Genomic DNA, 24,397 nt, shown 5'->3' with positions numbered 1-24,397 from the left:
ACTAGGGGAAACAATGAAGATCCAGACTCTTCATTCAATTCATTCAGATTCTTTCAAATCACCTTCAACCTGTTTTTTTCCCCTCTAATTCCCTTCACGAACCCTCTGCTCCAGTGAAATTACATGCTTTGAATTATTTTTATATCTGTTCCTATGTATTGGCTTCACTGTTCAGACTCTACTCTTCCCCTCTTTGCTTACATAGATCCTGTCTGCCCTTTAGATACATTACCAAACATCACTGCCCTAACCATAATGTATTTCATCTTAAGCTCTTTCTCCTTTTTAATTCAATAGTATCAAAATCATGTTAGTATTTATATATCTTTTGAATACTTAGGATATGTTAATATTATAAAATGAAATCATGCATAATTATAGTTGTTATATACACATAATTTTCTTTTTCTATATATTCTTTATATATTAATCAAAACCACAGTCACTAAATATTTCTTTAAATATAGGTAAATACAAATTTCTTAGTCCTTCCCTTGAGTCCTTATGTATTTTTTTATAGTTCTATAGATAATTTTACTGAATATAAGAATTCTTGTGTGTTTTGCTCACAGACATATATTCCCAGTAAATAAATAGTGCCAGGCACATATGTGAGGTTCAAATAATATTTGTGGGATCTCTACTTAGCAGTGATCTTATGCCAGAAGCAGAAAATGAAATCTTAGTCAATTCTAAACAAATCCAGGAAATTGAGGTTTAAAGCTTGCTAATTCAGGATTCCCATCATTTTTCTCATTCGTTTTATTCAAGTTCTAGGGGCCTATGCCATATAGAGAAAGTAGTATGGGAGGAGGCTCTTTGTTTTCTTGTAATTCACTGCTTTGTGCATCATTGTATTCTCATGGTTATTCTTAACTGGATCTGCCAAGATGTTCAGTTTGGCCTCCAAATCCTGTGAGATGGTCTGCAGAAGTGGTATGAGCACTCTGCATCCACTCATTCATACTCGAGGCCTGCTTGAATATCCCCATCTTTGTCTCAGTCACCCAATTGCCTACCTTGGAGGTATGAAAACCTGAGTGCCCTCCACCCTGAGGCTTAAAGTCTCAGCCACAATAGCCCCTGACTAATGTGGGTTAGTAGCTAAGAACTGTATATGCTCTCTATTGAAACTTCTCACCTCCTTTATTAATGCTGCTGTCTCTCTCTTCATGCTGTGGATCATTTCCCTCCCTCTACTGTCTCTGACATGTAGTTTCAGAGTTAGCTCCTAAAGAGAAGCCAAAATGAATAGTCTCCATGGTGGCATTATGAATCATACCATCCAAGTACACTTCCCTACATCCTGAACCCATTTGTACCCGTAAGTTAAACTGAAAGGAACAGGATGAAGCCCTGGCATAGATGGAAAGGTCTGCTGTGTCAAACAGTAGTTTTTTCCTTAATTGATTTTCTTCTTAATCAATGATTGGACATAGCCTCAATGTCATTACTTCAGTATAGAGGCCTGCCACTGTTTCTTATTAAAAATTATAGAGTATCTCTCTGTTTGATGGCTGGAAAGACAGGCAAACCAAAAAAACCAAAAAGCAGAACTGAGAACTGATCCTGGTTAGCTTGCCAACTAATCATAGATGTTACTGAGAAAATTACATTCCCTCTTTAGTCTCCTTCATCCCCGTGATCTTGTGGCCTTATGCTGAACCCTGAGAAATTTTATAATAGTTAATTGCAAAATTTCTCCTGTTCCGTGTATACTCATTCCATAATCCGTTTTTAGCAACTAGTCCCTTCTGCAATATAAGATCATAGGGCTGGTGGTTGGAAGAGCAAGGACTCAAACTTCCTGAACCCTAAATCTATGTTTCCAACTTCTAAGCCAAACGGCTTAGGTCAATATACACTGATTTTTGGAGGTTCCTATGTTTCATGAATCTGTTCTAGTCTCGCCCCATATAGTGTCATCACATTTACTCACCCTCATTTTATGGACACATCTTATGAAATCCCAATAAGAGCTTGTCAGGACCCCAACTACCCAAATGCAGTGAATTTTTTTACAGCTACTATTCCTCCCAACTGTATATTGCATTGCTTACCATATTTAAGTACCAATCAGAATTAAAATGGATACCACTGCATCTCCTCATACATGATGTCCCTCTCCAGAGACACTCTCAGCATTAGTGTAGAAAAATTTCACTAGCTTCTATTCCATAGTGATTTCTTCCTTGTGGTGACTTTGTAACGTGCCAACTTAACTGAGTTGAAACTGTGTTTCTGATAATCCCTTTCTTCCTATAGCTCTTGGCTAGATTGGTGATACGATATTTTTGTGTGAGTTCTGGAAGGAACAATTAAAGTATCAGTCGTGTTTATTCTCTGAAGACTGATGTAGGGTCAGGCTGTGCTACAGCTCATTTATATTGTCTCGGACCTCATAACCCATCTTGTTGGCATAAAGCAGCACCGAGCTCTTCTGCGGCAACCAAATCTTCAGCTTCTCTGACCCCTAGGCCAGGCATGTATGTAGTAACATAATAAAGAATGCCAGCTTTTTCTGCAGGTCAATATTATCACTAAAGAGGGAACCTTGGGGACATTGAGAGGTCAACATGGATTCCAGTTCACATATAGATTCTACTTAATCCTGGTTCTCTCCGGCTTCACATCCATCTTTTCTTTCAAAATGCCTGTCCTGTGAACTTCAGGCCAGGCTCCAGATGCAGAAACAACAGCCACATGTAAAGCATTTAACTAACACCATGATTGTGTAAGGTCAAATCCCTATTATAAACTTCTCATTCTGTATCACATCTACAGGTTCTTCTTCTCTGATCAAACCCTAAATCACATACTCCTTTCCTCCCTTTTCTGAAAAACGCTTAGCATGTGTGCTACCTCTATGTACAAAAATGACTAAAAAATAAGGTTTTTGGTATACAGTTGATACCTAATAAGCACTTAATGTTTTATTAAACTGACCTAAAAGACCTGAAAGGCATATACACATTAATGCTCTACACAGTTTTAAAACTGTTAATAAATGTGGTCAAGAAAGAAGGGTAGGGGCACCTGGGTGGCTCAGTCAGTTAAGCGTCCAACTTCGGCTCAGGTCATGATTTCGCAGTCTGTGAGTTCGAGCCCCGCGTCAGGCTCTGTGCTGACAGCTCAGAGCCTGGAACCTGTTTCAGATTCTGTGTCTCCCTCTCTCTCTTTCCCTCCCCCGTTCATGCTCTGTCTCTGTCTCAAAAATAAATAAACGTTAAAAAGATTAAAAAAAAAAAGAAACTGTATAAAAAAAAGAAAGAAGGGTAAAGAGACATTTGAGTGGACTTTTGGTGTATGAGTAAAATCTGATTGTTAAAGAAAAGATCCATGCTAAGAGAGGAGGGATCCTAGGGCCTCATCATAATGGTGCCACTAGAGAGACTTCAGAAGAGTGTTTCTCAAATTTTAAACGACCACTGGACATTTGATGGGCATACAAAACAGCAAATTTAGGAGCATAAAATTTCTATATTTTATTTATTTTTTTTTAATTTTTTTTCAACGTTTTTTATTTATTTTTAGGACAGAGAGAGACAGAGCATGAACGGGGGAGGGGCAGAGAGAGAGGGAGACACAGAATCGGAAACATGCTCCAGGATCCGAGCCATCAGCCCAGAGCCTGACGCGGGGCTCGAACTCACAGACCGCGAGATCGTGACCTGGCTGAAGTCGGACGCTTAACCGACTGCGCCACCCAGGCGCCCCTGAAATTTCTATATTTTAAATAATAAAAATAAAATGTATTTAAATTAATAGCTACTAGTAATGGTAATAACAAAAGTGGTCTCACATAAATGACCAAGATAAAATTGTACAACATCATCCATCATGATTCCTGTATTCTACTTAATGGCAAATTGCCATAGGTAAATGTCCACAACTATTGGGCTTTGTTTCTTAACATTTCCTCCTACTAAATTAGAAAACCCTAATGCCCAACAACTCAGCTTAAATTTTTGGTGGTTCTATTATAGTTCCGGGGGCTATGAATTAAAATAAATAGGGGCACCTGGGTGGCTCAGTCAGTTAAGCATCTAACTTCAGCTCAGGTCATGATCTCACGGTTCATGAGTTTGAGCCCCACATCAGGCTCTGTGCTGACAGTTCAGAGCCTGGAACCTGCTTCAGATTCTATATCTCCCTCTCTCTCTGCCCCTCCCTTGCTCACACTCTCTCTGTCCAAAATGAATAAACACTAAAAATATTAAAAATAAAAAAATAGCCTGAAAATAACAGTGATTTCTCACTAAAGAAAACTTGTGCTACATACAGAGGCTAATTTGATGAGTATATTATAATTAGGAAGAATTTAGCCTGTTCCATCCATGTTGTTGCAAATGGCAAGATTTCATTCTTTTTGATCACCAAGTAATATTCCATTGTGTGTGTGTGTGTGTCCACCACATCTTTTTTTTTTTATTAATTAATTAATTTATTTATTTTTTAATATATGAAATTTACTGTCAAATTGGTTTCCATACAACACCCAGTGCTCATCCCAAAAGGTGCCCTCCTCAATACCCATCACCCACCCTGCCCTCCCTCCCACCCCCCATCAACCCTCAGTTTGTTCTCAGTTTTTAACAGTCTCTTATGCTTTGGCTCTCTCCCACTCTAACCTCTTTTTTTTTTTTTCCCCTTCCCCTCCCCCATGGGTTTCTGTTACGTTTCTCAGGATCCACATAAGAGTGAAACCATATGGTATCTGTCTTTCTCTGTATGGCTTATTTCACTTAGCATCACACTCTCCAGTTCCATCCACGTTGCTACAAAAGGCCATATTTCATTCTTTCTCATTGCCACGTAGTATTCCATTGTGTATATAAACCACAATTTCTTTATCCATTCATCAGTTGATGGACATTTAGGCTCTTTCCATAATTTGGCGATTGTTGAGAGTGCTGCTATAAACATTGGGGTACAAGTGCCCCTATGCATCAGTACTCCTGTATCCCTTGGATAAATTCCTAGCAGTGCTATTGCTGGGTCATAGGGTAGGTCTATTTTTAATTTTCTGAGGAACCTCCACACTGCTTTCCAGAGCGGCTGCACCAATTTGCATTCCCACCAACAGTGCAAGAGGGTTCCCGTCTCTCCACATCCTCTCCAGCATCTATAGTCTCCTGATTTCTTCATTTTGGCCACTCTGACTGGCGTGAGGTGGTATCTGAGTGTGGTTTTGATTTGTATTTCCCTGATAAGGAGCGACGTTGAACATCTTTTCATGTGCCTGTTGGCCATCCGGATGTCTTCTTTAGAGAAGTGTCTATTCATGTTTTCTGCCCATTTCTTCACTGGGTTATTTGTTTTTCGGGTGTGGAGTTTGATGAGCTCTTTATAGATTTTGGATACTAGCCCTTTGTCCGATGTGTCATTTGCAAATATCTTTTCCCATTCCGTTGGTTGCCTTTTAGTTTTGTTGGTTGTTTCCTTTGCTGTGCAGAAGCTTTTTATCTTCATAAGGTCCCAGTAATTCACTTTTGCTTTTAATTCCCTTGCCTTTGGGGATGTGCCGAGTAAGAGATTGCTACGGCTGAGGTCAGAGAGGTCTTTTCCTGCTTTCTCCTCTAAGGTTTTGATGGTTTCCTGTCTCACATTCAGGTCCTTTATCCATTTTGAGTTTATTTTTGTGAATGGTGTGAGAAAGTGGTCTAGTTTCAACCTTCTGCATGTTGCTGTCCAGTTCTCCCAGCACCATTTGTTAAAGAGACTGTCTTTTTTCCATTGGATGTTCTTTCCTGCTTTGTCAAAGATGAGTTGGCCATACGTTTGTGGGTCTAGTTCTGGGGTTTCTATTCGATTCCATTGGTCTATGTGTCTGTTTTTATGCCAATACCATGCTGTCTTGATGATGACAGCTTTGTAGTAGAGGCTAAAGTCTGGGATTGTGATGCCTCCTGCTTTGGTCTTCTTCTTCAAAATTACTTTGGCTATTCGGGGCCTTTTGTGGTTCCATATGAATTTTAGGATTGCTTGTTCTAGTTTCGAGAAGAATGCTGGTGCAATTTTGATTGGGATTGCATTGAATGTGTAGATAGCTTTGGGTAGTATTGACATTTTGACAATATTTATTCTTCCAATCCATGAGCAGGGAATGTCTTTCCATTTCTTTATATCTTCTTCAATTACCTGCATAAGCTTTCTATAGTTTTCAGCATACAGATCTTTTACATCTTTGGTTAGATTTATTCCTAGGTATTTTATGCTTCTTGGTGCAATTGTGAATGGGATCAGTTTCTTTATTTGTCTTTCTGTTGCTTCATTGTTAGTGTATAAGAATGCAACTGATTTCTGTACATTGATTTTGTATCCGGCAACTTTGCTGAATTCATGTATCAGTTCTAGCAGACTTTTGGTGGAGTCTATCGGATTTTCCATGTATAATATCATATCATCTGCAAAAAGCGAAAGCTTGACTTCATCTTTGCCAATTTGGATGCCTTTGATTTCCTTTTGTTGTCTGATTGCTGATGCTAGAACTTCCAGCACTATATTAAACAACAGCGGTGAGAGTGGGCATCCCTGTCGTGTTCCTGATCTCAGGGAAAAAGCTCTCAGTTTTTCCCCATTGAGGATGATGTTAGCTGTGGGCTTTTCATAAATGGCTTTTATGATCTTTAAGTATGTTCCTTCTATCCCGACTTTCTCAAGGGTTTTTATTAAGAAAGGGTGCTGGATTTTGTCAAAGGCCTTTTCTGCATCGATTGACAGGATCATATGGTTCTTCTCTTTTTTTTTGTTAATGTGATGTATCACGTTGATCGATTTGCGAATGTTGAACCAGCCCTGCATCCCAGGAATGAATCCCACTTGATCATGGTGAATAATTCTTTTTATATGCTGTTGAATTCGATTTGCTAGTATCTTATTGAGAATTTTTGCATCCATATTCATCAGGGATATTGGCCTGTAGTTCTCTTTTTTTACTGGGTCTCTGTCTGGTTTAGGAATCAAAGTAATACTGGCTTCATAGAATGAGTCTGGAAGTTTTCCTTCCCTTTCTATTTCTTGGAATAGCTTGAGAAGGATAGGTATTATCTCTGCTTTAAACGTCTGGTAGAACTCCCCTGGGAAGCCATCTGGTCCTGGACTCTTATTTGTTGGGAGATTTTTGATAACCGATTCAATTTCTTCGCTGGTTATGGGTCTGTTCAAGCTTTCTATTTCCTCCTGATTGAGTTTTGGAAGAGTGTGGGTGTTTAGGAATTTGTCCATTTCTTCCAGGTTGTCCAATTTGTTGGCATATAATTTTTCATAGTATTCCCTGATAATTGTTTGTATCTCTGAGGGATTGGTTGTAATAATTCCATTTTCATTCATGATTTTATCTATTTGGGTCATCTCCCTTTTCTTTTTGAGAAGCCTGGATAGAGGTTTGTCAATTTTGTTTATTTTTTCAAAAAACCAACTCTTGGTTTCGTTGATCTGCTCTACAGTTTTTTTAGATTCTATATTGTTTATTTCTGCTCTGATCTTTATGATTTCTCTTCTTCTGCTGGGTTTAGGCTGCCTTTGCTGTTCTGCCTCTATTTCCTTTAGGTGTGCTGTTAGATTTTGTATTTGGGATTTTTCTTGTTTCTTGAGATAGGCCTGGATTGCAATGTATTTTCCTCTCAGGACTGCCTTCGCTGCGTCCCAAAGCGTTTGGATTGTTGTATTTTCATTTTCGTTTGTTTCCATATATTTTTTAATTTCTTCTCTAATTGCCTGGTTGACCCACTCATTCGTTAGTAGGGTGTTCTTTAACCTCCATGCTTTTGGAGGTTTTCCAGACTTTTTCCTGTGGTTGATTTCAAGCTTCATAGCATTGTGGTCTGAAAGTATGCATGGTATAATTTCAATTCTTGTAAACTTATGAAGGGCTGTTTTGTGACCCAGTATATGATCTATCTTGGAGAATGTTCCATGTGCACTCGAGAAGAAAGTATATTCTGTTGCTTTGGGATGCAGAGTTCTAAATATATCTGTCAAGTCCATCTGATCCAATGTATCATTCAGGGCCCTTGTTTCTTTATTGACTGTGTGTCTAGATGATCTATCCATTTCTGTAAGTGGTGTGTTAAAGTCCCCTGCAATGACCACATTCTTATCAATAAGGTTGCTTATGTTTATGAGTAACTGTTTTATATATCTGGGGGCTCCGGTATTTGGCGCATAGACATTTATAATTGTTAGCTCTTCCTGATGGATAGACCCTGTAATTATTATATAATGCCCTTCTTCATCTCTTGTTACAGCCTTTAATTTAAAGTCTAGTTTGTCTGATATAAGTATGGCTACTCCAGCTTTCTTTTGGCTTCCAGTAGCATGATAAATAGTTCTCCATCCCCTCACTCTCAATCTAAAGGTGTCCTCAGATCTAAAATGAGTCTCTTGTAGACAGCAAATAGATGGGTCTTGTTTTTTTATCCATTCTGATACCCTATGTCTTTTGGTTGGCGCATTTAATCCATTTACATTCAGTGTTATTATAGAAAGATACGGGTTTAGAGTCATTGTGATGTCTGTATGTTTTATGCTTGTAGTGATGTCTCTGGTACTTTGTCTCACAGGATCCCCCTTAGGATCTCTTGTAGGGCTGGTTTCGTGGTGACAAATTCCTTCAGTTTTTGTTTGTTTGGGAAGACCTTTATCTCTCCTTCTATTCTAAATGACAGACTTGCTGGATAAAGGATTCTCGGCTGCATATTTTTTCTGTTTAGCACACTGAAGATATCGTGCCAAGACTTTCTGGCCTGCCAAGTTTCAAAGGAGAGATCAGTCACGAGTCTTATAGGTCTCCCTTTATATGTGAGGGCATGTTTATCCCTTGCTGCTTTCAGAATTTTCTCTTTATCCTTGTATTTTGCCAGTTTCACTATGATATGTCGTGCAGAAGATCGATTCAAGTTACGTCTGAAGGGAGTTCTCTGTGCCTCTTGGATTTCAATGCCTTTTTCCTTCCCCAGTTCAGGGAAGTTCTCAGCTATAATTTCTTCAAGTACCCCTTCAGCACCTTTCCCTCTCTCTTCCTCCTCTGGAATACCAATTATGCGTATATTATTTCTTTTTAGTGTATCACTTAGTTCTCTAATTTTCCCCTCATACTCCTGGATTTTTTTATCTCTCTTTCTTTCAGCTTCCTCTTTCTCCGTAACTTTATCTTCTAGTTCACCTATTCTCTCCTCTGCCTCTTCAATCCGAGCCATCGTGGTTTCCATTTTGTTTTGCATTTCATTTAAAGCGTTTTTCAGCTCCTCGTGACTGTTCCTTAGTCCCTTGATCTCTGTGGCAAGAGATTCTCTGCTGTCCTGTATACTGTTTTCAAGCCCAGCGATTAATTTTATGACTATTATTCTAAATTCACTTTCTGTTATATTATTTAAATCCTTTTTGATCAGTTCATTAGCTGTTGTTATTTCCTGGAGATTCTTCTGAGGGGAATTCTTCCGTTTGGTCATTTTGGACAGTCCCTGGAGTGGTGAGGACCCGCAGGGCACTTCCCCCGTGCTGTGGTGTATAACTGGAGTTGGTGGGCGGGGCCGCAGTCCGACCTGATGTCTGCCCCCAGCCCACCGCTGGGGCCACAGTCAGACTGGTGTGTGCCTTCTCTTCCCCTCTCCTAGGGGCGGGATTCACTGTGGGGTGGTGTGGCCCGTCTGGTCTACTTGCACACTGCCAGGCTTGTGGTGCTGGGGAGCTGGCGTATTAGCTGGGGTGGGTAGGCAAGGTGCACGGGGGCGGGAGGGGCAGGCTTAGCTCACTTCTCTTTAGGTGATCCACTTCAGGAGGGGCCCTGTGGCAGCGGGAGGGAGTCAGATCCGCTGCCGGAGGTTTGGCTCCGCAGAAGCACAGAGTTGGGTGTTTGCGCGGAGCGAGCAACCACCACATCTTCTTTATCCATTCACCAGTCATTGGATATTTAGACTTTTACCATAATTTGCCTATTGTTGATAGCACTGCTATAAACACAGGGCATATGCCCCTTCTGATCAGCATTTTTATATCATTTCAATAAATACCTAGCAGTGCAACTGGTGGGTTGTAGGATAGTTCTATTTTTAATTTTTTGAGGAACTTCCATATTGTTTTCCAGAGTGTATTATGCTAAGCAAAATAAATCAACCAGAGAAAGACAAATATCATATGACTTCATATGTGGAATTTAAGAAACAAAACATATGAACATAAGGGAAGGGAAGGAAAACTAAGATAAAAAGGGAGAGGGAGGCAAACCATAAGAGACTCTTAAATAGAGAAAAAACTGAGGGTTGCTGGAGGGGAGGTGGGTGGGGGAATGGGCTAAATGGGTGATGGGCATTATGGAGACCACTTGTTGGGATGAGCAGTGGGTATTGTATGTAAGCACTGGGTTCTACTCCTGAAATTAATACTACACTGTATGTTAACTAACTTGAATTTAAATAAATTATGTACTGTAAAAAAAATATAGGATGAGTATGCATTGTATATATTTATCAATTTTTTTTACATTTATTTATTTTTGGGAGACAGAGACAGATTGAGTGTGAACGGGGGAGGGGCAAAGAGACAAGGAGACACAGAATCTGAAGCAGGCTCCAGGCTCTGAGCAAGCTGTTAGCACAGAGCCTGATGTGGGGCTCAAACCCAAGAACTCTGAGATCATGACCTGAGCCGAAGTCAGACACTCAACTGACTGAGCCAACCAGGTGCCCCTATTTATCAATTTTTTAATGTTTATTTATTTATTTTGAAAGAGAGAGAGAGAGAGAGAGAGAGAGAGAGAGAGAGAGAGAGAGAACATGAGCAGGGGAGGGGCAGAGAGAGAGGGAGAGAGCATCCTAATCAGGCTCTGCCCCATCAGCGCAGGAGCCCGACACGGGGCTTGATTTCAGGAACTGTGAGATCATGACCTAAGCTCAAACTCTGAGCATCGAGAGTTGGATGCTTAATCAACGGAGCCACCCAGGTTCACCTCAAAATATTTTGATCAGAGATGTCTCAAAATTAAAAGCCCTCATAAAAAAAAAAAGCACAAAAACACAAAATACAAGTTTTCATCTCAAAATTCAGTGTCCTTTCCTTTTGCTGTAAAGAATAAAGTACATTTAGGGGCACCTGGGTGGCTCAGTCAGTTAAGCACCAACTTTGGCTCAGGTCATGGATTGCAGTTTGTGGGTTCAAGCCCTACAATGGGCTCTGTGCTACCAGCTCAGAGACTGGAGTTTGCTTTGGATTCGATGTCTCCCTCTCTCTCTGCCCCTTCCCCACTTGTGCTCTGTCTCTCAAAAATAAATAAATGGTTTAAAAAAAATTTTTTTTAAAGAATAAAGTACATTTGTCGTAAGTTTAACAAAGGAAACCTGTTGAATTGGTTGCCCTGAAGCACACCCAGCCTCCATTCTAACCAACTCATTGATATTTCTCTGGCTAAATCCAAAGAGGAATTATTAGTCTCATAAGAGATATTCAAAGATAAAGATAGCCTGATAGGGGAATCAAAGTAACAAAAGATTTATGTATCTCTGGCCAGAGGTGTAGAAGGTATTACCAGGAAACAGGTTCATTACCTAGTAAGTTTTCAGACATGCCCCAACTGGCCATTATCATGATTACATGATAAAAAGAAACTGTTCAAATATTAAATGTAAAAAATAAAAATTCCTTTCCCTAGTAGCGCTTACCAGCGCTACAATGTCCTGTCCTCTGTCATTGGGTGTGTGTGTGTGCTACAAGAAAGAAAGAAAGAAAGAAAGAAAGAAAGAAAGAAAGAAAGAAAGAAAGGAAGGAAGGAAGGAAGGAAGGAAGGAAGGAAGGAAGGAAGGAAGGAAGGAAGGAAGGAAGGAAGGAAGGAAGGAAGGAAGAATTTAGCCTGGAAAGAACTTTTCATCTTCTGTTGTATATAACTTAAATGTGATTTTCAGTTATGTGCGATAAAGTTTCTGAAGAGCAAAGAAAATTCTTGTGTTATAGGAGTCAAACCCCAATAATATAATTTTATTTACTCTTTAGAAACTTTATTACATATATATTTTAAAGATATCATAATATACTAATGGGTATAGTGCAGTCTTAAAAAAGTATCTTTAAAGTCATGGGGTGTTTAACAAGACAAATTCTAAGAGTTTTGTTCTGAAGAAGTAAGTTTACATTCTCCATGATTCTAAATATATCACCAAGACACACTAATATGTCACTTAAAATCATAGATGCCTTTTTCTTTTTAAATTTTAATTCCAGTAGCGTTAACATACAATGTCTTATCAGTTTCAGGTGTACAATTTAGTGATTCATCTCTTCCACACATCATCCAGTACTCATCACGACAAATGCCCTCCTTAATCCCCATCACCTACCTATTTAACCCATCCCTCCACCCACCTCCCCTCTGGTAACCATCAATTTGTTTTCTATACTTAACATTTTTTTTTTGGTTTGTCTTTTTCTTTGTTTTGTTTCTTAAATTCCACATGTGAGTGAAATCATATGGTATTTTGCCTTCATCATGATTTTTTAGGATCTATTTTCAGCTCAGAAATTATATGAGAATCTTTTCCCTTCAAAGCCAGGAAACTTTAGTCACTGCATATTTCTCCACATAATGTTCTGAAAAGACATATAATCAGTGTCCATGAGTTGATGATATTCACTATTTTCAGAGCTTGCATCGAACACTGAACAATAAGTCACAGGCATGTTATTTGCCATCAGTTCTCGGGAAGTAAGACTGGGTGAACTTACATTTTAAGAAGGAACATTTTGCTTTAGAACTTACCACTAACGATGTTCCATAAGTACTGACTACTACCCTATGATCTTAATGAGCCTTTTCCAGTCTATACCACAGCTCATAAATAGCAGAATAACAAAAATTATCTTACATCTTGATTTATAGTGATATAAATTGCGACATAGAGTTTAACTCTTCTCTATCACATACATGTACATACGCAAACTGAGCTTAATGGCAACTTAATTCAACTGTATAAAATGAAATATTTTTCATCCCATCCTCAGTTGATATATTTTTTAATGTTTATTTATTTTGAGAAAGAGAGAAAGAGAGAAAGAGAGAGAGAAAGAGAGAGAGAGAACAGGGAAGAGGCAGAGAGAGAGGGAGAGGGAGAATCCCAAGCAGGCTCTGCACTGTCCATCCAGAGCCTCAGGTGGGCTCAATCCCATGAACCATGAGATCATGACCTAAACTGAAATCAAGAGTCAGGCATTTAGTCAACTGAGCCATCCAGGCACGCCTCCTCAGTTGATATTATTCTTCCCTAGTGAATGCTGTTAATATTGTGAAACATCTAACAGTGACAACTATCATAGGATTTTTGCTAACAGCCAGATTCATATTTTTTTTCCCTAAGATTATTGGTCCTGAACTGCTGATTCAATCAGCTTCTCAGTAATCTAGGTAAGTGTCTATTCATTCCATAAATGAATTTTAAAAATAAATAACTGCCTTTTATATTTTGCTGTTTACATATTGTTATTCTACCACTCCAAAGCACATTGAAATTGTTTCGAGATAAAATTGAATCACTTTCTGTGATAAAACACATACTGGACAAAATTTATGATTTACCACAAGTCACATGTATTAAATGACAGCTAAATTTCTTTTTAATATAGTTGACAATGTTATGTTAGTTTCACGTGTACAACATAGTTATTGAACATCTCTGTATGTTATGCTATGCTCCACCACAAATATAGCTACCATCCATCACCACATTGCTATTAAATATCATTGACTACATTCCCTATGCTGTGCCTTTTATTCTGGTGACTTATTCATTCCATAACTGGAAGCCCCTATTTCCCACTCCCCTTTACCACAACCCTCCCTTCCGGAAATTAACGACTTGTTCTTTTTATCTATAACTCCAGTTTTCCTTTTTGTTTATTCATTTGTTTTGCTTAGAAAATGACAGTTTCGATGACTTTTAAACGTTTTACAAAGAAATTATATTTCACATTATGGGTGAATAGCTATTGCCTTCCAGGCCAATAAAATCTAGTAATTTATTCCTTTATTCATTTTCACTGTTTCCTTTTCAATTACATCTGCGAAATGATCACCTATATAGCTACTTGTGTCAGTGTTGGAAGACAACTGCCCACAGGTTTCTCAAATTTCTGCATGATCTTCTGAACAAAAACATTGATAGTTTTTGTTCTGGGTTGCCTTTTCACAGACATTTGTCTTTAGAGCCTCAATTCTGCTTAACAATTGGGTTCCCATTACCTCTCAACTTCACATGTTCTAGGGGTGAAATGTTCAATTTGGAGTCCACACTCACATCTCTGTTTCTATGAAACACCCAACACCAGCTACACACTCTGTCTCCTTGAGGCCTCTCCACATATCTACCTTGAACCTCTTTATAGCATGTGGCATAGCAGCCTCTTCATGGCATAGTGGCCTCAGGTTGGTCAGGTTTCTTACTTTCCTCCTTCTGTCCACCTCCAGCCAACATCTCAGGAGGTCAGGGTGGAGATTATAAGACTGGACTGACCTAACTTTGAAAGTCCCAGAACCCTGAAAGTCCACAGCCTCCTATTGATCAAATAAGTGACTAAGTCCATTCTAGATATATAAGGAAAAGACTTAGTCCTCACCTCTAAATGGGAGGACAAGCAAAAAATCTGTAGCCATGTTTACTTTACTACACCATACACATTCCTGAAACTTAAAAATTACTTTATTATTAAAATGTTTATGATTTAAATATGGCATCCCAAAGCCTTCTTACAAATATTTGTAATGTTTACTCACTTATTTTCATAAAACCTAACTTTGACTCCCTCAATAAATTCTTAGACTTTATATGTCGACTGAAACCTCTGATGCAATTTCCATGTAACTAAATTGATATTATAGAAATGGCTGTGCTATCTTTAACATTTTTCCAGAGGGACTACTAGAAAATATCATTTCTTATATTTCCCATGCAAATTTTCAGTGTAATAATCCACACTGGTGCCAATAAAGACCAGGCATACTGGAAACACACTTGGGAAGAAAACTGATAAAAGTGATAAAAATGCAAAGTTAAATCTGTCTTGCTAACTTTAGAACTTGAGCAAAGCAGAATGAGGCTAAAGGAACAAATGCCTTAAAACTTAACTCCTGTGGATGGTAAAGGACATAAAATTTGATAAGAAACAAGAATTAAAAATTTTAGAGATACTGCAATGCAATAAATTGGAAGTATTTAAGAAAAATAGCAAATGGAAAATTTTGTTGAAACAATAAATGCTACAAAAAGAATCTAAGAATGAAAATATAAAGTCCCATTATATAAATAAAAATATGATTTATTTATAGATAACAATATGAAAATAATCCTAGACTTATAAATAACATATACAGTCTAGTCTCAGTTCTAGTTTTATTTATTTTTTAACATTTATTCATTTTTGAGATACAGAGAGAGACAGAGCAGGAGCAGGGAAGGGGCAGAGAGAGGGAGACACAGAATCTGAAACAGGCTCCAGGCTCTGAGCTGTCAGCACAGAGCACGACACGGGGCTTGAACTCACAAACTGTGAGATCCTGACCTGAGCCGAAGTCAGACGCTCAACCGACTGAGCCACCCAGGCGCCCCTCAGTTGTAGTTTTAGTATACTATCATAACGAACACAGTAAGTCAAAACCTCTTCTCTCTGTAATATATATTATATATTAAAATACATAATGCTGTTTAGATATACATGTACATGTATTTGTATATATATGCATGTTTGTTTATATATATATATATATATATATATACAGATATGTATGTTATATACATACATATAAGTGCTTATAATATAGATATATATATATACCCTATATACTTTATGTATATATGTACATATATATATACACTGCATTATATATAAATGCAGTATATATATATATATATATGTATATATACACGATGTATACCCAATTTAATCTTTGTAATACAAAACACACATGTATATGAACACTTGTACAGTTTATATTTACACAACACACATATATGTATGCATGCATACATACATTTACACATACATATATATGTAACTTCCTATATATATATATATAAAGTACATAATAGATATAAATATAAAATACCTAATTAGTTTATAGATACATAATTTATGTAACATATATATAAATATATATATATATATATATGTCATAGATAGTTTATAAATAACATAGTTAGGTCAATTAGTCTGTACCTATAAAATAATACATTTGTATGATAAAAATTACAAAGATTACAAATAGATATATACTGAAAAGTTTACCTCCCTCCTACTCCAGTCATCTGGTTCTAATTCCCAGAGTAGCACAGGAATAATAGTTTCTTATATGCACAAATACATACATACACACACACTCATATGTATCTATATACAGGAGGAAAACATGGAGGCATGTTTTCCATATCCCCATAGATTTATCATATTCTTTTCACGATTTGTTTTCATTATTTAACTATTCCCTTACTATATATATACATATATATATATACATATATATGTATATATATTTATTTGACTTTTTAAAATTAGTTATGAGTGCTTCACATATTTTATATCGATAATAAATGTGATTTTTTCAACTTTGTCTTTGATTTTGTATTTAAAAAAATTCATTGACATAGTTTTTTAAAACTAAGTATACAATTTTATCTTTTTAAAAATTTTCTTTTTTTAAATACCATATTATACTTGACACTATATGATTTCTAAGAGTCCTTAGCTCTATTTTTAAAAACAGTGACCTACCATTTCTGAACTTAGAAGAGAGATCTACAGAGTGACTCTTTCTGAAGTCACAGAGGGAAGTGTAACCCATGAAAGTTCATCAAACAAACAAAACTTATCCTAAAGCTCTTCAGTGGTGACTAAAAGGCATGAGCATTTAGCATCTTGTCTTTGCTCTAACTCTTGTGCTTCAGTTCATTTTAGTGACACTAACACAAAATTTATGTTTGTCCTGAACTTCATACTCTTAGCTACGGTTTAGAAACAGCTTCCTATTTCAGTCAATAAATCTGTAAATATACTACCAACTTGAAGTTGCATCTAGCAGTATTCTAGGTATGCAAATGTTGACAAGAAAAATACAAGACCTAGTTTTTATAATTTTTGTAAATTTTATTTTTAAGAAACAGAGCAGGAGGAGGGTAGGGTCAGAGAGAGAAGAAGACAGAATCCGCAGCAGGGTCCAGGCTCTGAGCTGTAAGCACAGAGCCCTATGCGGGGCTCAAACTCATGAACTGAGATCATGACCTGAGCAGAAGTCGGACACTTAACCAGCTGAGCCACCCAGGCGCCCCCTAGTTTCTATAAAGTATAAATGCTTGTTGGGGAGAACAGATTACACACAATAAACACCTGGAGAATAATAATGAAGTAAATCTGAGTCCAGTTACAAATTTTAAATAGAGATTTATCTATAAGGGTAAATATAGATAGGGAGAATAACTGAGAATTTGAGAAGTACATTAACATATTTTATAGATAGGAATAAAGTAAAAGTTTGAAAGTAAAGGAAACTGTTTTTAAAATTAGAAAAAACATGAAATAAATGTTAAAATTTTTTTGTAAATAAAAATAAAAATTAGAAAGAATGTAAAAACTAACCTTCCCAGATTGGAGATTTTGTTCTCAAGAGAAAGGAGAATTAAGACAGAGGTTAGGAAGGGTCTTCATTTCTACAAAAGGAAAGATCCATAATAGGTTTTTCAGACACTGCCTGATAAATTTTAGAGAGATTTCTTATCATTTAATGTGACATAAACTGGAGGGGGAGATAGAAGAAGAGAAATCTGTTGTTGCAGTGACTTCTGTACCTTAGATGACAAATATCATACGGGAATCAGTGATGGTAGAAATGGGGTAATATAGTAAATCCTAAATCATTTTAAATGATTTGGGAATGAGTCAAAGGCTAAGGCCTAGCAGCATATACTGTGTATTGAGAAGAATGTTAATTGAGAATAGGATGCAATTTTAGAAAATAAACAATATGTTTTAGTGTAGAAGAATATTGCTTTTCTTTTTGTCTTAATGTACTTTTAATTTTGACTTAAGTAATCACAATTTCAAATTGGAATGTGGATTAAACCTCTGGTTAGAATCACGGGCTCTCTTCCACATTCTTTCAAGGGTTAAAACATTCTATCATAGATTGTCTCAGATGATTAGAAATCACCAGAATGTATCTCTTATGTATTGGCACAAAAGCATTTTTAGATAATTTCTTCACCTAAATTAAGTCAGAAGAATCTTTTGGGAAATCTTCATAGGTCTTTCCCAAGATAGGGTATCTTTTGAAAAAAACTTTTTTATTGACTGTCTTGTAAAAAAGTGAGAGAAATAACAATAAATTTATTAAACATCTACCTTCCTACATCCTAAGTATTGTTCATGAAAACATGCGAAAAACTGTTTAGCAATAGTCTTTACCTGAAAATCTGGTTCCCAATGTTACTTGATGAAAAAAGTATTCTTATTTGACAGGGGCTTCAAAGTCCACCTTAAAATTAGGCCTAGTCTCACAATACCTGTACTTAATATCAATCCAAAATGTTTCATAATCATTTATTTCTAGGCATGACATGGCTATATAAAGAAATAAAAATTACAATTCTAACTTGGAGAGCATATTAAATATTCAACCACTATATCCTTGTATTATAATGGAACTCCAAAGCCACATTAATTGCCCATTTTGATAAGTATTCTAATTGGTGGAAATATTCATCCTTACAAATGAGTAATATTGCTAGAGTTATTTCTAAGAGTTTTAAAGAAAAAAATAAGATTATATTCTGTTTTCATATATAATATTTATCTGACATTTAAGTTTTCTGCGTGTCAACGATTTTAGGATGACTATCTTGCTTTGCCTGGGAAGGAAGGAGCTTCTGAGACATGAGACTTTATTTTAAAACTGAGTTGGTTACCGTATAAGACTGTCTACTTTATGGGTGTTAGTTGGCTACATTCTGCTTACATGCTGGAGATAGTGAATACTGGAAACATCATTTCCCTGCATTGATGCTTTACTTTTTTTCTAAGAATCAAAATTCTTTTCAAAGCACAGTACAAAATTTTTTTAAATATTTTTTTAATGTTTATTTATTTTTGAAAGAGACAGAGAAACAGTGGTAGAGGGGCAGAGAGAGAGGGAGACACAGAATCTGAAGCAGGCTCCAGGCTCTGAGCTGTTAGCACAGAGCCTGATGTGGGGCTTGAACTCCCAAACTGCGAGATCATGACTTGAGCCAAAGTTGGACGCTTAAACGACTAAGCCACCCAGGCGCCCAAATTTCTAAATTATATTAACAAGTATTTTTCTTTTTAGGAATGTTATAGGGAAAAGATGGAAACTCATAACTCCTGTAGACCTTGGAAGTTAATACATCAAGTTCACTTAGCATGCTAGTCACATACATGAAGAGTAGAGATAAATCAACATCTCTTCCCTTCTGCAGCTTCACCTTATGAAATAAGCAAGAAAAATATATTTTTTAAAATGATTTTAAAATCTCATGTTGTGTTGGGAAGAATATGTCAGGGTTTATTTCCTTAAAGTGTTAGAAGCTATCAGTATGAAAGGGAAATATTTTTTATGAATAATTTGTGTTCATTACATCTAAATGTACTTTATCAAAACGGTAACATTAGAAAGCTCATGGGATTCTCAAAATGAATTTTAATTGAGATTTTTTGACAGGTTTAAAAGTGTAAATATCAGCAAAAAAACACTTGTATCAAATGTATCATTTTGTATATTTAGGCTTTAAAAACCCTATAGTATTTTTCACTATTATGAATCTGATACTATATAAAAATCATATTTGGAATGCTGTGCTGATCTAAAAAAATTGATAATGTTCGAAATTCATATTCCAAGTGACTTATTAAGATTATCTAAACAATAAAATCAGTATTTCCAAGTTCTAAAAATATTACTGATTCATAGTACAATTAATATACATGTTTATCATACAGTTAATACACCTGAATTCAAACCTGATAGAGAACAAAAGTATAAAATATTGTAGAGAAATATATCTATGATCAAACACCATCAAATACACCCATATAACACCAATTATAACCTATCATTTTCTTCAAATGTCTTTCCTCCCAGACATTCCCCATCACTGGAAATTAAAGCCCAGAATTTTTAGCTTTGTATAAAAGTCTAGTCTGTCTATCTTCATCTGTTTTACTTCCAAAAACTTCTGCTCCAAGTCCTTCTATGCACAGTCTACTTTACTATCTACACATTTGGATTTTCAAAGTCCCTACATATATTGGGCAACTCCATTGTCTTAGCCAAGTATCAAGGTGTGGCGCAAATCACTTTCTCAAATAAACATTTCTGTAACTATTTCATGTGAAGTTCTCTCTTCTTCAGTTCCATTCTGAAATCATGAAACACATGTTCTGTAATTGAATAATCTATACTTTTAAAGGATATCTGTGCTATATTCTTTTTTACTATCAGTAAAAGCACACAGTAGATATCCAATAAATGTTGATGAATTAAACAACTCATCTGGAAACATAACTGTGTGATAATTAGTGATTATTATCAATAAATGATCTCACAGAGTTGTTTTCAATTGTTCAAAGTAAATGTATGATGTATGAAACCTTTTGATATATTTCTGCAGATCTGGCAGAAGAGAGAAGGTGACATTTTTCTACCCTCATTATGGAGCAATTAATTTGCTGCATTCAATATAGAAAGTATTTCTGAAAATAACACAGGTTTCTAACTCATTAGAAATGGTTTTAACTTCATTTCTTCTAACAGCACTGCTAAATATAAGTAAGTTGGAAATTTGAACAAATGAATGTTTATTGAAGAATTCTGTGTAATTATGAAAAAGTGAAAAAAGTATTTCCACCAATTGATGAAGTATTCTAGATTAGATATTCATGGAACATTACTTGCTAGTGAAAACCAGTAAGTATATGTATTAACATATATTTCAAAATTTTAATGTTGAGGCAGAAGCACATTATAAAGTGAGATGTATGGTATGTACATTAAAATAAAACATAAAGTGTTTTCTCCCAAGTTTCTATTTAAATTCTAGCTAATGCACAGTGCAATATTGGTTTCAGGTGAAGAATTGAGTCATTCAACACACACAACACCAGGTGCTTATCACAAGTGCCCTCCTTAATACTCATCACCCATTTAACCCATCCCTCATCCATCTCTACCAGTAACCCTCAGTTTGTTCTCTATAGTCAAGAGACTGTTAATATATTCTTTTAGTTATCTCTATGGAAGTACCCAAGTTAGAAAGCATGAAATCAATTTATTTTAACGGACAAAATAATGTGAATAATTGAGAAGGGAAAAGTTATTTAATTTTTTGTGTCATATTTCTTTATTTTATTTATTTAATTTTTGTTTGACATCATTACTAATAGTTATTAATTCTGGAGAAAGTTTATGCATGTTTCCTATGCTATTCTCTTAACATTTCAATATTTTTACGTAATTCAAAATAAAAACATAATATTTCACTCCTCAAAAAATTAATGCCTAAGCATATATTGAGAAAATTCCCATTTATCTCAAATACCAATCCTTTATGTTTATGTGATAGGTGTTAAGTTAGGTGATTTCCCAAAATTCCCATAATGAATAAAAGGTAAACCCTGCATGACAAATCTGAAGGCTTGGCTCCTATTCTAGTGCCTCTTTCATTAAATCAGGCTTAAACAGTTAATATGTGTTTAACATTATCTGTTTATAAATTTGTCTTTATCATATTCACTGGAAACCTGGAAAAAACAGCATTGGTTAAAAAATCCATCCTAACAGAGTATTTGGAGAAGGAAGAAACAGGTTGGTGTTAGCTATGTAAACAGACAACAGAATAAATGGGAAAACTCTTCAAATATTTTGTATCAGATTTTCTATCAAAGACAATGATAGTCAAAATAGAAAAGTAAGCAAACACTGCTGAGGAAAAAAGTGAAACTGAAGATTCATGATGAGGTAATAAGAAACCTCCTAGTTATTAGAAACTGGCTCAAATGTCTCTTGTGAGGTATTGAGTATTTCTAAGATCACAGAATTTACCTTGGTGAGGCTAATGATATGTATATATATGCATATAGATATAAATATAATGATATAAAATATATGAATATATTATGTTATATAAGTATACATGTGTATATACATAAATATAGATTTATGCATATATACATATATCAGGAGAGACCATGAAATTGGAGAGGGGGGAAATAAGAACGAATTTAAATGATTTAAACTACTCAACCTCACACAACTTTTGAGGAACAGAGATGGGATTCAGGCTCAGGCAGCTTGACTCCAGAGCTCAACTTCTCTAGCATCCTCTCTTCCTGTCTTTAAAAGGTCTGTTCTAAAAAGTATTTAGATTAATGTCTGGCAAATGCTGAATCAATTGTCACACAGATGATCTGTAGGTTCTTAGAGTGTTAATTTATATGGTGGACTGAGCTACTATGCAAAGTACTGCCCTGCCTGTCCTGAATTTTCTAGGGAATAAAGCAGCTACCCTTCATCACAATGCTTAAAATGAACATTTTTGCCCATACTGATCGAGTGTAGCATCCATTAATTTCCTAATTAACCACAGGTGAAGCGTAGTAATTGTGACATTGCCATAAATATCACCAGCAAGTATCTCTTTTGTGAGATGAATTTCCTGGAAGGTCATCATTACAGTTAACTAGAAAACCATAGACAACTGAATTTGGGGAGGTATATAAATTGAGTCTTGTACAATTTCCAACAAGCCAGCATGGAAAGTTTAAGTTTATGCTGGACAATATAAGCATAACAGATCATTCTATAGGTCCTAAAGCTGGAGCTTGAATATCATGAAAAAAGTTGTAATCTAAGAACTATGGGAAGAAGATGTCTGAACGCTTAAAACTGGTAATCTCAAAAGATTTTTGTCAGTGAAAATCGGCCTAGAAAAATTGCTGAGTGGCTGAGGAAAATCTAAGGAAGTGTGGCAAGCAGCAAGGGTTGTGAATAAAAAAAAGAAGCAAAACTCACTTATGAGTAATAAAAATCTTAGGCTAGTGCCTAAATTTATACTCTCCAGAATTCCTTTGGAGGCAAACAGAAAATTGTTCTGAAGGTCATTTCCACAGTTTAGTATATATGTGGGAATAAAGAAAAAGGAAAAAAAATGAAAAGACCCAAAGACGAGTTTATATTCAAAATTAAAGATCACACAGGATGACAAACTATCAAAAAGGAGAAAGACAACATATATAAGAAACAGATTATTAGAGTCACTGTAATACTAGAACAGTATTTAAAATGTAATATGATACTTAAAATTCTAAATATATAAGAAAATGAATAAAAATATCCTAGAAATTAGGCCATATAGTCACCAAAATCTTAAAACTTAAGGAGATTTCCAGTTTTCATTCAGTGATATAAATAAATGATGCACTAAAAATAATGTTTTTCCTGTGCTTATAGCAAAAATGCACGAAGACTCAAAATGCACATCTTGTCTTAGAATCATCAGAGAAAGGAGGTCACAGGGCAACTAGCTAATGTAATATTTGGGGGAAATAGGCACCTTCAGGGAGAGGCAACATATAAACACTTGCTTACCTGGGGCAGATATCAGACAACAATAAAAGAAATGAGCAAGATTAGGTAACTGAGTGGTAGCAGCAGATTGGCTGGTAAGCATGGTGATTTGCAGATATAGAAGTTCATACTATCTTTCATTGCTTAGACTTTTTCTAAACAAGCCCACCAGGTGCTCACAGGACACTGCCTTGGTACAGATATGGGAAGGGAAAAAGTAGTTTTTGTGGTAGGGACATAAATCTCCATGCTAGATGAAACACTGGAGAAGCTATGTTAACATCAGTTAGAATAAATGTCAGAACAAGGATTATCATTAGGGATAAAAAGGGACATAATGATAAAATGGCCAATTCTCCAAGAAGGCATAAAATCCAAACACACATACAACTATTTACAGAGCTTTAAAACACATGTAGTATATACTGATAGAGAGAAACAAAAAGAACTCAACAAATCCACATTTTGTAGTGGAAGATGTCAACAGTCCTTCATTAGTAATTGATAAAACAAGTAGGCAGAAATCTAGTAAGGCTATGGAAAGCCTGGAGAACACAATCAACCAACTTTACCTAATTTACATTTATAGAACAGTACACCAGATAATAGAGTGCCCTTTTGTTTTCAAGAACACATGGAATATTCATCAAAATAGACCACATTACACACATTACATCTGGTCTATCTGGATCACAAAATTTCTTAACAAACTTAAAGGAATAGAAGTCAGACAAAAATACATTTTTGTATCATAATGTAATTAAACAAGAAATAATAAACATATATGGA

The sequence above is a fragment of the Neofelis nebulosa genome, chromosome 7 (assembly GCF_028018385.1).
Source record: "Neofelis nebulosa isolate mNeoNeb1 chromosome 7, mNeoNeb1.pri, whole genome shotgun sequence".
NCBI lineage: Eukaryota > Metazoa > Chordata > Mammalia > Carnivora > Felidae > Neofelis > Neofelis nebulosa.
The sequence above is the reverse complement of the archived record's forward strand: the minus strand, read 5'-3'. Positions refer to the sequence as shown.